The sequence below is a fragment of the Lycorma delicatula genome, chromosome 8 (genome assembly GCF_047948215.1).
Source record: "Lycorma delicatula isolate Av1 chromosome 8, ASM4794821v1, whole genome shotgun sequence".
Taxonomy (NCBI): domain Eukaryota; kingdom Metazoa; phylum Arthropoda; class Insecta; order Hemiptera; family Fulgoridae; genus Lycorma; species Lycorma delicatula.
This window is the reverse complement of record NC_134462.1, coordinates 82056790-82069184: the sequence shown is the minus strand read 5'-3', so window position 1 is coordinate 82069184 and position 12395 is coordinate 82056790. Positions and strand designations below refer to the sequence as shown.

The 12395-nt window shown below is 26.9% G+C and overlaps 1 protein-coding gene across 1 annotated transcript in view; it reads right to left on the bottom strand.

Moving 5' to 3' along the window:
- The window catches only part of LOC142329258 (homeobox protein araucan-like), a 496188-nt gene that overhangs the window by 316093 nt on the left and 167700 nt on the right, over positions 1-12395 (bottom strand). The gene's annotated exons all lie outside the window — the stretch shown is intronic.

Genomic DNA, 12395 nt, shown 5'->3' with positions numbered 1-12395 from the left:
AGTCACTATTAAAATGAAATAAATACTTAGTTTAAAAAATTACATCCTAGCAGCAAAATATAATTATTTTTTAATTAAATATTATGTATTTACCGCTTATTTTTGCTCCCTTATTTCTCTATTCTAAACGCTTTTGCTGAGATCTCTGATTTGTTAAAACAAATGATAATACCGATATTAAAATGCTAGGAAAACGCGAATACTGATATTCGATTTTTATTGTTGATACATCTGTTATCATAATATATATATATATTTAATCTAATATTTATATTTTTATATGTTCTGACGAAGTAGAGATCTCTTCGAAAGTCCCTTAACGTATAGAAAAAAATGAAAAATAATATTATCTTAAAAGTAAAGGAAAATTTATTTTTATAAATAGTGATAAGTAAAATGAATCATTTATATTTAAAATAATTTTATTATCTCCCCATAAAAGTAATCATAACAAAGTTCTTATAATGAAATATAAAGTAATATTGGTTAACAGGTCATAAAAACCGTTATACACTTTAAAAAACAAAATAAAAGGGGAAAAACAGGCGTGGAAAATAAGTAGGTAGAATAATCTAATAATGGGATACGTGGTATGTACTTATTCAAATCGTATTACATATAGATAGCCCTATCAATTGGCTGTTAAATGTAGGGTTATTTTCATTTTCTATATTTTGCCTATAATACTACATTTGTTAATAACTAATAATCATCTTTTGTACCGTAATTATTTTGCTTAAACTGAATTCTATTTAAGTAATTTTTTTAATTATGATCTAAATGATAACATATGTTACAAACTACAATTAGATTAACATAAGCTGTTAGTTTTTAAATAAGATATTTATCTTTTCCTTTTAATATAGGCTAATTAATTGATGATAAAATTTAATTCGATAATAATAAAGGTTATTTTTTCTAATACACCGTTTTTTTTTTTTTAGATTCTTGTAATAGGTTTATGTAAAACGTAATTATTGCATTTTTACTCATAAACAATCGTAAATGTAATTTCATCTCATTTCTTTTCAACTTCTAAGACTGGTAATTTAATTTTTAGTTACTGAAAAATATTTATTGATTTAATTTCAATATATTAATTAATTCCTGAATTAAATTTATTTAAACAAATTGTAATAAATATATAAGTTTTATATAATATGAAAAATCACACTCTTCTGATATAATATTATTACTCTACAAGATATTATAACTCGAAAATGGAAGAAATTTTAACTATAACATTTTTCTATCTATTTACATGTTATTCCACAGTCGATGGATCTTGGTTTCGTTAATGACATTCCCCAAGTAATCTTTTCCACCATCAAACACTTCCATCCTCTTACATTTATCGTATCGAAGACTCATATTTTTCTAGGTCCACCCTTCAACTGGTTCTTTTTCGGAATCCGACAGCCACTTTTTAAAATTTTTTCTTCCAAATCAGTAGGTATTTTCAGAGAAATTATAAATATAATCTAACCAAACTTAACCTACGCTCGCTTCGCTCTCTAACCTTGATTAGCGAGCGTAGGTTAAGTTTTTTTTTTTTTTTTGTTTAGCTTCCGGTAACTACCGTTCAGATAATACTTCAGAGGATGAATGAGGATGATATGTATGAGTGTAAATGAAGTGTAGTAGTCTTGTACATTCTCAGTTCGACCATTCCTGAGATGTGTAGTTAATTGAAACCCAACCACCAAAGAACACCGGTATCCACGATCTAGTATTCAAAACCGTGTAAAAATAACTGGCTTTACTAAGATTTGAATGCTGCAACTCTCGACTTCCACATCAGCTGATTTGGGAAGATGAGTTCACTGCTAGACCAACCCGGTGAGTAGGTTAAGTTTGGTTAGATTTAATTTATAATTTTTCTGAAGATACCTCCACATACCCTCTGATTTAGAAGAAAAAATTGAAAAAGTGGCTGTCGGATTCCGACTAAGTACCCTTCGACATTTTATTAAATAAGCTGCTCCTCATGTTACCCGTTCTTTATCCTTTAAACACGGGACAATCTGCCCGCTTCCTTTAACTTTTAACTACTTTCTTTAAGTTCTTCGATTATTTCTTCCTGTAACTTACAGGACTTTATCAATTTAAAAAAAAAATTCCTATTTTTTTGTGTATTCTTTGCACTTTAATTAACTACATTATTTATCTGTTATTTATTAGTTCCTTTGGCTTTAAATATATCTTTTATATTTCAATTATCTTTATTGTATTATAATTTCACCTTAAAACTTTTATTTATTTATTTTTTTATTCTCTAATACCTCTCATCAGCAGATGTCATTCAGGAGGACACTATATCGTATCCAGCAACCTGAAGTAAATTTTTTTATAATTTTTTATGTTTGTTTATATTTTAATTAAAAAAGCTTTAAGTGTTATTAAAGATCTATTTACATCATATTTTATCTTTTCATTCATTTTATTACATGACTGCCCAAAAAGGAGTGTAATGTATTTAGGGTGTATGTATGTATGTATATTGCTTGTTCCACCGTAGCCAGTTCAACGGCAAAACCAATTTGGATGTACGATGTCGCGTAAGAATCCTCACCGAGAGTTTCATAGGCTATATATATATATATATATATATATATATATATATACTAGCCGGCCGGTTTAGCCAGAACATAAGCCCTCTGGGCCCAGGTTGGCCCAGACCTACCCCTGAGCCAACTCAGTGGCTGCTTGAGGCCTCCCGGAGCCACAGGGCCACAGAGCTTGCTTCGCTCGCCATTTCCGTGTTGCCGGGACAGAGGAACCGGCGCTCTGGACAACCACAGAGCTCTCTTTGGTCGCCATTCCGGTCTACCTAGAGGACTCCGCCTCCTGAACCCCTGCACAATCGTTTTCCTCATGATTTTGAGAATAATACTGATATATAACAATTAAAGTATTCAGGCTTTATTTAAAACTGAAAAAGAAACCATTTAATTAGGAATTTTTTTTGCTCGTTTCACTAAAGAAGATATAAAATGAAGACAAGTTAAAAATTAGTCAAAAGAGGGTTTTTCTTTAATTTTTTATAGTAGAATTTAAATAATAAGATTTATTTATTAGGTTAACTATACAATATGGCTGAAGAATAAAATAAGAGCACTCTTAATTATTTACCGTTTTTATGAAACGAATTATTAAGCTTCAAAACTATCAAAGAAAGTACAACAGTTTTAAATAGTTTAAAATAGCTTCGACTGATAGAAATTATTACTAGAAGAAAGTTACTATGGAATAATGTATGAAAATTTCCTTAGATAATTTTTTTTTAAATCATTAAAATAATTGTATTTCTTCAATTGAAATATATATATATATATATATATATATATATATATATATGGATGTGTGTGTGTGTGTGTGTGTGTGTGTGTGTGTGTGTGTGTGTGTGTTTGTCACACTGAGAACATCTTTTTCTTGAAATCAGTAAAATATAGTAATCTTTTTTTTAATTTTTCGTTCAAGAAATTTTAAAGATTTTTTTTTCATTTAAACTTAAAATTTTATTATTTTTTTTTTTGTCTTCAGTCATTTGACTGGTTTGATGCAGCTCTCCAAGATTCCCTATCTAGTGCTAGTCGTTTCATTTCAGTATACCCTCTACATCCTACATCCCCAACAATTTGTTTTACATACTCCAAACGTGGCCTGCCTACACAATTTTTCCCTTCTACCTGTCCTTCCAATATTAAAGCGATTATTCCAGGATGCCTTAGTATGTGGCCTATAAGTCTGTCTCTTCTTTTAACTATATTTTTCCAAATGCTTCTTTCTTCATCTATTTGCTGCAATACCTCTTCATTTGTCACTTTATCCACCCATCTGATTTTTAACATTCTCCTATAGCACCACATTTCAAAAGCTTCTAATCTATTCTTCTCAGATACTCCGATCGTCCAAGTTTCACTTCCATATAAAGCGACACTCCAAACATACACTTTCAAAAATCTTTTCCTGACATTTAAATTAATTTTTGATGTAAACAAATTATATTTCTTACTGAAGGCTCGTTTAGCTTGTGCTATTCGGCATTTTATATCGCTCCTGCTTCGTCCATCTTTAGTAATTTTATTTCCCAAATAACAAAATTCTTCTACCTCCATAATCTTTTCTCCTCCTATTTTCACATTCAGCGGTCCATCTTTGTTATTTCTACTACATTTCATTACTTTTGTTTTGTTCTTGTTTATTTTCATGCGATAGTTCTTGCGTAGGACTTCATCTATGCCGTTCATTGTTTCTTCTAAATCCTTTTTACTCTCGGCTAGAATTACTATATCATCAGCAAATCGTAGCATCTTTATCTTTTCACCTTGTACTGTTTTTGTAAAATTGTTTTGTACTGTTTTGTTTTGTAAAATTTTATAAGTTGAGTTAATTTTTATTTATTTATTTTCATTGATAAAGTAAAATAACTGGGATATTAGAGCATAAAGCGTGAAAGAATACGTTATTTTAATTATGTAAATTAAGCAGTTGTAAATGTGACATTGGCAGTTGTCTTTTTTCTTTTTCATTTTTTTGAAATGAATTATAAATTAATTATTATTGGCATGTTTCTGCAATAAAATTATTATTAATGTTTGTTATTAAAAAATTATTTTTATGATTATTTTATATATTATTTAATAAGTTATTCAATCTTGTCTCAAAGAAAAAAAATTGATTTATTCTTTTTGCTAGCTTACTTGACTTTAATTAGAAACTAATTTATTATACTAGTAATGTAATTAAATAAGATACAAAAGTATATTTATTAAGCTGCAGTTGTTCCGATTAATTTTTTTAACGTCAAGAAAATAATAATAAAAGAATACATGTAGTTTTCTATAAAGATTAGCTTGACCTTTATTTTTAAATTACATAATTATACTGTTTTTATTAATGCTAATATTGTAATTCAGTTTTTTAATTCGTTCATTGTACGTTAAAATCAAATTTTTATTCAGGCTATTGCACTGAACTATAACTTTGTTAAACAGTTATTCTAATTATTCTAACTACTTACAATTAATTAATATTAACCAAGCTCCTTCCTACATTAAATGACTTCTAGAAGATTAATACCACTTATATAACATAGATAAATAAATATAATTATAATTTAATGTAATTATTTAGATTTTTACTTCCCCGGCGAATATAAAAAAACAAAACAAAATAGCTATATAAAAGGGGAAAGTGTGATGACCATGTCAAAAATGGGGTATCGGGTTTTTTCACATTTACGTTTTTTATTAAATTAGTTCATCTAAACAAAAAAAAATATATATATATATGTGCGGACGTATATATATTTTGTATATATATGTATTTATGTGTATTACTGTGTGTCTATTTATGTGTTATATTTATTGTGTATATATGTATTTTGTATATATATATACGTATGTGTGTCGCACTGCTTCATCTCTGCTTACATCTCATAATTCACTGAACCGCTTTTCTTAAAATTTGGCTCAAACATTTCTACATGTGGAGCACATTAATTTTTTTTTCAGATTCCGTTAAGGGGTGAAGGAATGGGGAAAACATTTCAGTTTCCGTAGAAGCATTTTAGAGCAAGGTTTATTAAAGCAAACTTTTACCTTACAATGCAAACGTAAATGATCAAAAAATTTTTTTTTCACAAAATCAATCTCGCCTCATAAAATTTAAATACGTATATGTTGTTTCTTTTTTGTTCTTTTGTTCAATCTCCCCCTTCGGCTTTAATACTTTTCAAAAATTTTTTTGAAAGTTTATACTGCATAAAATGGAGCTATCAAGAATTTTTTTACAGTTTTAAAAAATTATAGCCCAACAATGCAGAAGGATTTTGAGATTTTTATTTTTTTAACTTAGGCTTTATTGAAGGCGATGATATATTCAGAGAAAACTTCTTTTTTTTCTTTTAACTTCCGAGTCCACCGTTAGGTATTACTTACTTTAGAGGTTGAGATGAATGTGAGACAAGTAGCGTGTGAAAATGTTATGCCTGTCCGGAATTCGAACCCGGGACCTCCAGATGAAAGACCGAGACACCACCACTAGCGCCACGCAGGAGGGCAGAGAAAACTTATTTAGCCGTTTGTTAGCTTAACCTTAATCTGAATACGCTTAGAAAAATTTTCGTTTAGGTTTATTCCTTTCTCTAAATATATAGTATATTATTCTATATTCTAACAAAAAAATATATATATATATATATTTTCTATACCCCTGGTTTTTGTTTTTTGTTTATAACCCTCTTCTTATTATTAAAAACATTTTTTTGGATTTTTTTCATCACTTAAATGGCTGTTCAGATTCATGTGTTTTCTTCATACTCTTGATAAGTGTAAACATCATGCCATTTTCTTATTTCTTATTATTTAATAATGAACCAGCTGAGCTTAAGTATTGTTAAGCAATTTAAAACTTATGACTTCATTTTTCTTTAAAATGTCAACTAAACAACTTTACTAATTTTATATCTGTTCTAGCTAACATATAATTTTTTTAAATAAATATATATTTAACTAAAGTATAAAATTATTGTGATTGAACGTATTAATTCAATGTAAATTTAAAGGTAAATAAAGGAAGTGTAAATTATCCATAGTTTATTTATCCGGAAATTACTTATGTAATAGCATAAGTAATTTTGGTAATAACCAAAATTACGTATTATACTGCTGCTGAAATTGTTGTACAGGGCTTATTAAAATGTCAGTGGTTTTGGCACCAGCAGTTGCTAAAACTACTGAAATTTTAATTCTTAAATCTTCTTGTAAAAAAGTAGACCTTTGATTTTATTTTTTAAAAAGAAAACTAAAAAGATTTAGTTTTTAAAATTTGATTAAAGGTAAATCATAACCATTTTAATCATCTTTTGAATTCAACTCTGTTAAAAAATAATAATAGTCTTGTTTGATCTATTCTATAACAACATAATAAAAAGAAACTGTTAAAATTATAAATAAAAAATGGCATTCTATAAAACTATACTTTCAAGATTAATTTAAAAAATAAGATTGAACGAAATAAAAACGACAAACATGTTTTCTTGCGTAAAATAATTTAACTTTTTTTAATTTAATTTTTTAATATTTTTACTACTGAAGTTTACGTGATTGTTATAAATACCTTAACGCATATTCTAGTTATATTTTTAAACGTTCATATCATAAAGCTTCTACGTTTTGTTTTACTTTCGTTTAAGATTTGTTTTATCTTTTCTTGTTGGAATAATATTAAATTATTTTTAAATCTTTATTCAATAATTAATTCTGAATATTAAAGCCTTCGATTCAATATTTATTTATGAGAAAATATAATTTATAAAATAATATTTGTTAAAATCTCTGAAAAACTCGTTTAATTTTTAATGAGATATGATAAAAGCTGGATATTTATTTCGATTATGAAATTTAAAGTTAGTCTTTTGCCTAGCATTTAATTATACTAAATTATATACCGAATCTGCATAATAACATACCAAATTGAAGCAATTGTTGTTTGTAGTATCAATTTATATTTATTTAACTATATATTTTTGTATAACATTGTTTTGTAATTTTTAATTCTATTTATTTACAAAAAAATAAATAGGAAGTACAAAAACCAATGTGTGGAGTTACAAACCTTTTATATGAATCATTAACCGGTTTTTTTACACTTGCATCAACAATTATAGTCATTAGCGGCTAAAGTAACACTATCATGTTGTATTATATAAAACAACAAAAATAAACAGTAAAGAAATAAACATAGACTAACAACAATAATTACAAAAGATACAAAAATCACTAAATCGTATTCTTCATTCTACTGTAGAAGAGGAACCGCAACAGACGTTTTACACCTTCGTTTTGTTTTAACAGAAATTTCATATCCGAACCCAGGTCTAAGTTTTGTTAGATGGTTCCAAAGATTGGGTAATCGAAGAGCAAATAGTGCACGGACCATTTGATCTTGCAAGTCTCGCAGATCTAATGAAGAGAGCCAAGTAGATGAGCATGGGTAAGCCTGGTTTGTCCAATCCTTAGCCGATTGTCTCTTCTGTTGCTCGGGGAAAGAGGTTTCTCGAGCACATTCTCCCTGATGTGTAATTCCGTGGGAGTACTCAGCAGCCAGAATCTATTCCATTGAGCCCACAATTTTACGGATTCGTTTAGTCTTCTAACCTCTTCACTATTGTATAGAAGGCTATTACCTAAATAATTAACCTGGTTATTTAGCCGCAGTTTATACGTTGTACTGAATCGCTGTATTTCTTCTTAAACATACGGTAAACCCAGATATTCGTGGATCTGGCTGTTTCTTACGAACTGAGACGCCTCTGTTATGCTCCTCGGTAAATTGTTTTTGAATCGCTGTATAATCTTGACGTTGCCGCTGTTTGTAGTAGCCTAAATATGTATCCGGTAGGTCCAAATCGGTTTTAGAATACTCGTGTACGTAAACCAAAATGTGAAAAAAATTATCACATAAAGTCAAATACGGCACTTTTCTTTAGTTTTATTTGAATTTTTTAACGTAAATTATAAGAAAAAAAATAGAAAAGTGGTCCGGTTAGTTTAAAACAACTTTTCTGATTACAACTTAATAAATCACTTAAAAAAAAAATTACGAAAAAAAATATTTAAAATTTTTCTTTTTAGCATTATTTTAAATCAATTCTAAGTTTCAAATAAATCAGAAAGCCAAATAACAGAGCTTTAATAATTTTATTTTTTATTGCACGTATTTTATATGCCCATTTATTCTATATTAATATTTAATAATTTTCTCCTTTATCTACATATTTTCTTATATAAGTACATGTATGTATGTTTTTACTTCCTTGTACCGTATAAGGAAGTATTGTAATCGCGAAAAATTCCGGTTTTCAGATTTCAACGGAAATATCCATTTTGACCATTTGTGAATCCATTTTAACTAGTTTCGGCGTAAAGTCTGTAGGTACGAACGTATGTATCTCGCATAACTCAAAAACGATTAGTCTTATAAAATGATTAGTGTCCAAAAAAGCCCAAAATTCAAAAAAAAATCTGGATTTTTTGACTTCTTAACTGCAGTAATAAGCCTGATTGAGAGCTTTTCAATATATCATAAGTGGTTCTCATTTTCATTAGTTCCAGAGTTATAACCAAATAAAATTTTAATTAATGAAATATTTGGATCTTACAAGGGGAAGACTCATCGGTTCGAATCAGACTTCATCTCCTTTTTTTTAATTTAAATATATTGATTTATTAATAATTACTAACCTCTGATTGTAAAAAAGGTTTACGATAAATAATAATTCAATAAAAATATATATATGAAAAAATATTAGAAGTTATTAATGAAATAGAATTTTATTTTCCTTTCTTTAAAAAAAAAAAAATGGTATATGTAATTTAATAGGCACACAAAGAAGTCATTTGGTATCCTCGTCAAATCTTCGTTTTTCATTACAAAAATTAATAAATTAGTTTACCCCTAAAAACAAACTAAAAAGTTGCGAATATGACAATGAATATAAAGAAATAAAAAAACTTAAAATATTATTTTTATTACTAGCTGTAAAAAGCTATATTTTGTTTCATAACATTATTACAGGTAGTATTATAACGCAAATATTTATACATTTTTTGTTACTAACAAAAAAAAAAGTAAGATATACGCTAGTTATTTTTATTATTTCTTTTTTTTGTCACTTTCTTAACGTTTATTTTCATTAAAATCTACTAATTAATAATAAAGTGGTTTAAGGTGCAGTACAAAATTTTCACACGGACTTGGTCGAACTTAACGCTTCACTTCATTTTATTTCGTCGACCTTCTTTCATCGCCGGTTTTCTTTTCCGTTCTATTAGACCTATGTTTTAAATATAGAGTAGACTAGTTTAAACCAACTTTTGTGTATATGTTACGGCGTTGTTGGCGGCTTCTTTTATAAAAATTAACCGTCAAATGGCATTCCACAGGCTAGAATGAACACCTTGCTTCTTTGTTTTGTTTTTTCTTTTAGTTTTTTATTTTTTATTTTAACTCAACACTCTTCTATCTATTTCTTCCTGTAGATTTAGACCTATATCTATTCTTCAATTTGAGTCTTAATTAGTTAGTAAGTTCGATTATAATGTATAGTAAAAGAAAGTTCGGTCAAGCATCAGTAAATAAACTATTCTCCTTTACTTAGCTTCTATTATCCAAAACACTAATGGAAATTGAAATACATTAATGTTAACCATTGTTTTTTGTAATTTTTATTTTGTCTTTTTAATTTATTTGCAGTTTGATTAACAACCGTTTTGCTGGTGTTTTTTTTCTTAATTAAGCTTTAATAGTTTAAGGCAGGAAAGAAAAAAGGGTCGATAATTAGTTTAAAAATGTTTGACATTTTACATACACGTGTATGTGTATGTGTGTGTAAATCTACATATGTAAATATAATCTTAAATTTCACCATCTGTTCTACATAAACTTTGTCTAAATTTCTATTTTGTGATTTTTTTTTAATGTTCACATTTTTTAATTAACAGAATACGTGTTCGATTTCTCCTTCTATTTTAAAACTGATTTACCGATAAGTTTGATGTTTAATAATTCTCTTCATAATAACGGTAAACAATTAATAGTGGTCTTCTGTTGTACCAATTATTTTTTGTTAATATATGCAATTTCAACTTAATAATAAAATTTTTCTTCTAGAATATTAAAGAGAATTATAAATTCTCTTCTTTTAACTGAATTCAATTTTATGCAATCTAATTTTGAGTTGAACTGCTCTTAGAACATCAGCGTTCAAAAAATTTACATATACAATAGAGATATTCGAATAAAATTTTCCTTGAGTCCAACACATTTAACTATTTAGTGTCTTTTCAATATCTTCCCCCATCCTTCAGATATTAGAAAAAAAATTAATGAAATCAATTCCACTAATTTATCATATCAATTTTTATTAACGATAGATAAATAATTCCTATCTAAAAAAAATAAAGGAAAATGAACCGTAATACAAATACATACTCAAACTGTATAATGAAACGGTTATAACTTTTCTTTCTAAGTTAATGAAATTACGTTTATTTTATTTTTGTTTTTACGTCAAATTATGTTCATTAAAAATCACTAAAATTATAAAGACGTGTAAAGAGCTCGTGATTTAAAATAAATTATCTCTTGATCCTCGTAATAAATCGAAGCCTGTTAAATTTTAATATTTCTTATAAATTTATTTATTTAAAATTTAAATGTATTGATTATTAAATTATAGAAAATAATAATTATTAAATACATAAATTTATTGAAAATATTGAAATACAAAATCTTCCTTACTTAAATGTGGAAGTGATAGTTTATCTACCATCTCTCTTATTCGGAAAAACTCTTCATTTTAACTAAAAAGAGTATACTAAAAAAGTCTTTAAATAAAAAACAAATTCTTGTTTACGTCTTTTTCTCCAGTTTATTCGTTTTCTTGTACCATTATTGAATATCATTCGAGATACATATTTTTTTGTCGTTACCAAAGTAATATTCAAAATAAAATAAGATATTAAAATTTAAAAACCTTGGGATTATTTACGATAAATATCTCTTTTGTAGTATTTATAGCATGGCAGGTAGTTTTATTATATAATTTTTAAACCCTCCCCTCCCCCAATTTAAAGAAAATCAAATGAAAAGTGATTTTGTAAAGTAATTTCATGAGTTTTTTTTTATAATTCCTATAACGCTAATATTTTTATTTCATTTCAAATTCCTTTTTGATATTTTTGACTCTAATAGTACGTAATTTTCAGGTAATTGCAGTTGTTTGATACTTTATTTGTAATATTTAGAAAAAGGAATTTTATTTTACACCTACATTAAAAAGAGTTTTATAACCTACAAGTTTAATTTATATTTTTTGAAAAAAAAATTATGAAATCGTGATATTTTTACTGTTAACGCGAACTTACAACCTACACATTTCAGAAATCTAAGTTAAATATATTCAGGTATAAAAATACCTGTTAACGAAATAAATAAGTGTCATCGTAAGAGTTTTTAAATTTCGTAAAATTTGAAATAAAAAGCTTTGTGTTAGAGATAATTTAATTTTTTTATTTAAAATAATAAAAATAATAATTTGTTTCATCTTAAATATCTGATCAGCAAGTTTTAATGGATTAAACAAATCAAAACGGTAATATTTATGTTTTTTTTTTATACTTCGCTAGATGTAATAAAGTAAAACAGAGAAAAATGATTTCTATTGATTAAAATAATGACAGTTGTTTTTTTCTTGATATTTTAGAGCTTGTGAGACATGAATACAGAAATCTTAATAAAATTATGTAGGCTACTTGCGTAGGTATTTATTTATATTGGCCTCTACTGGTCGTTATAGTGATTCCGTAAAATAATATTAACATCATTTA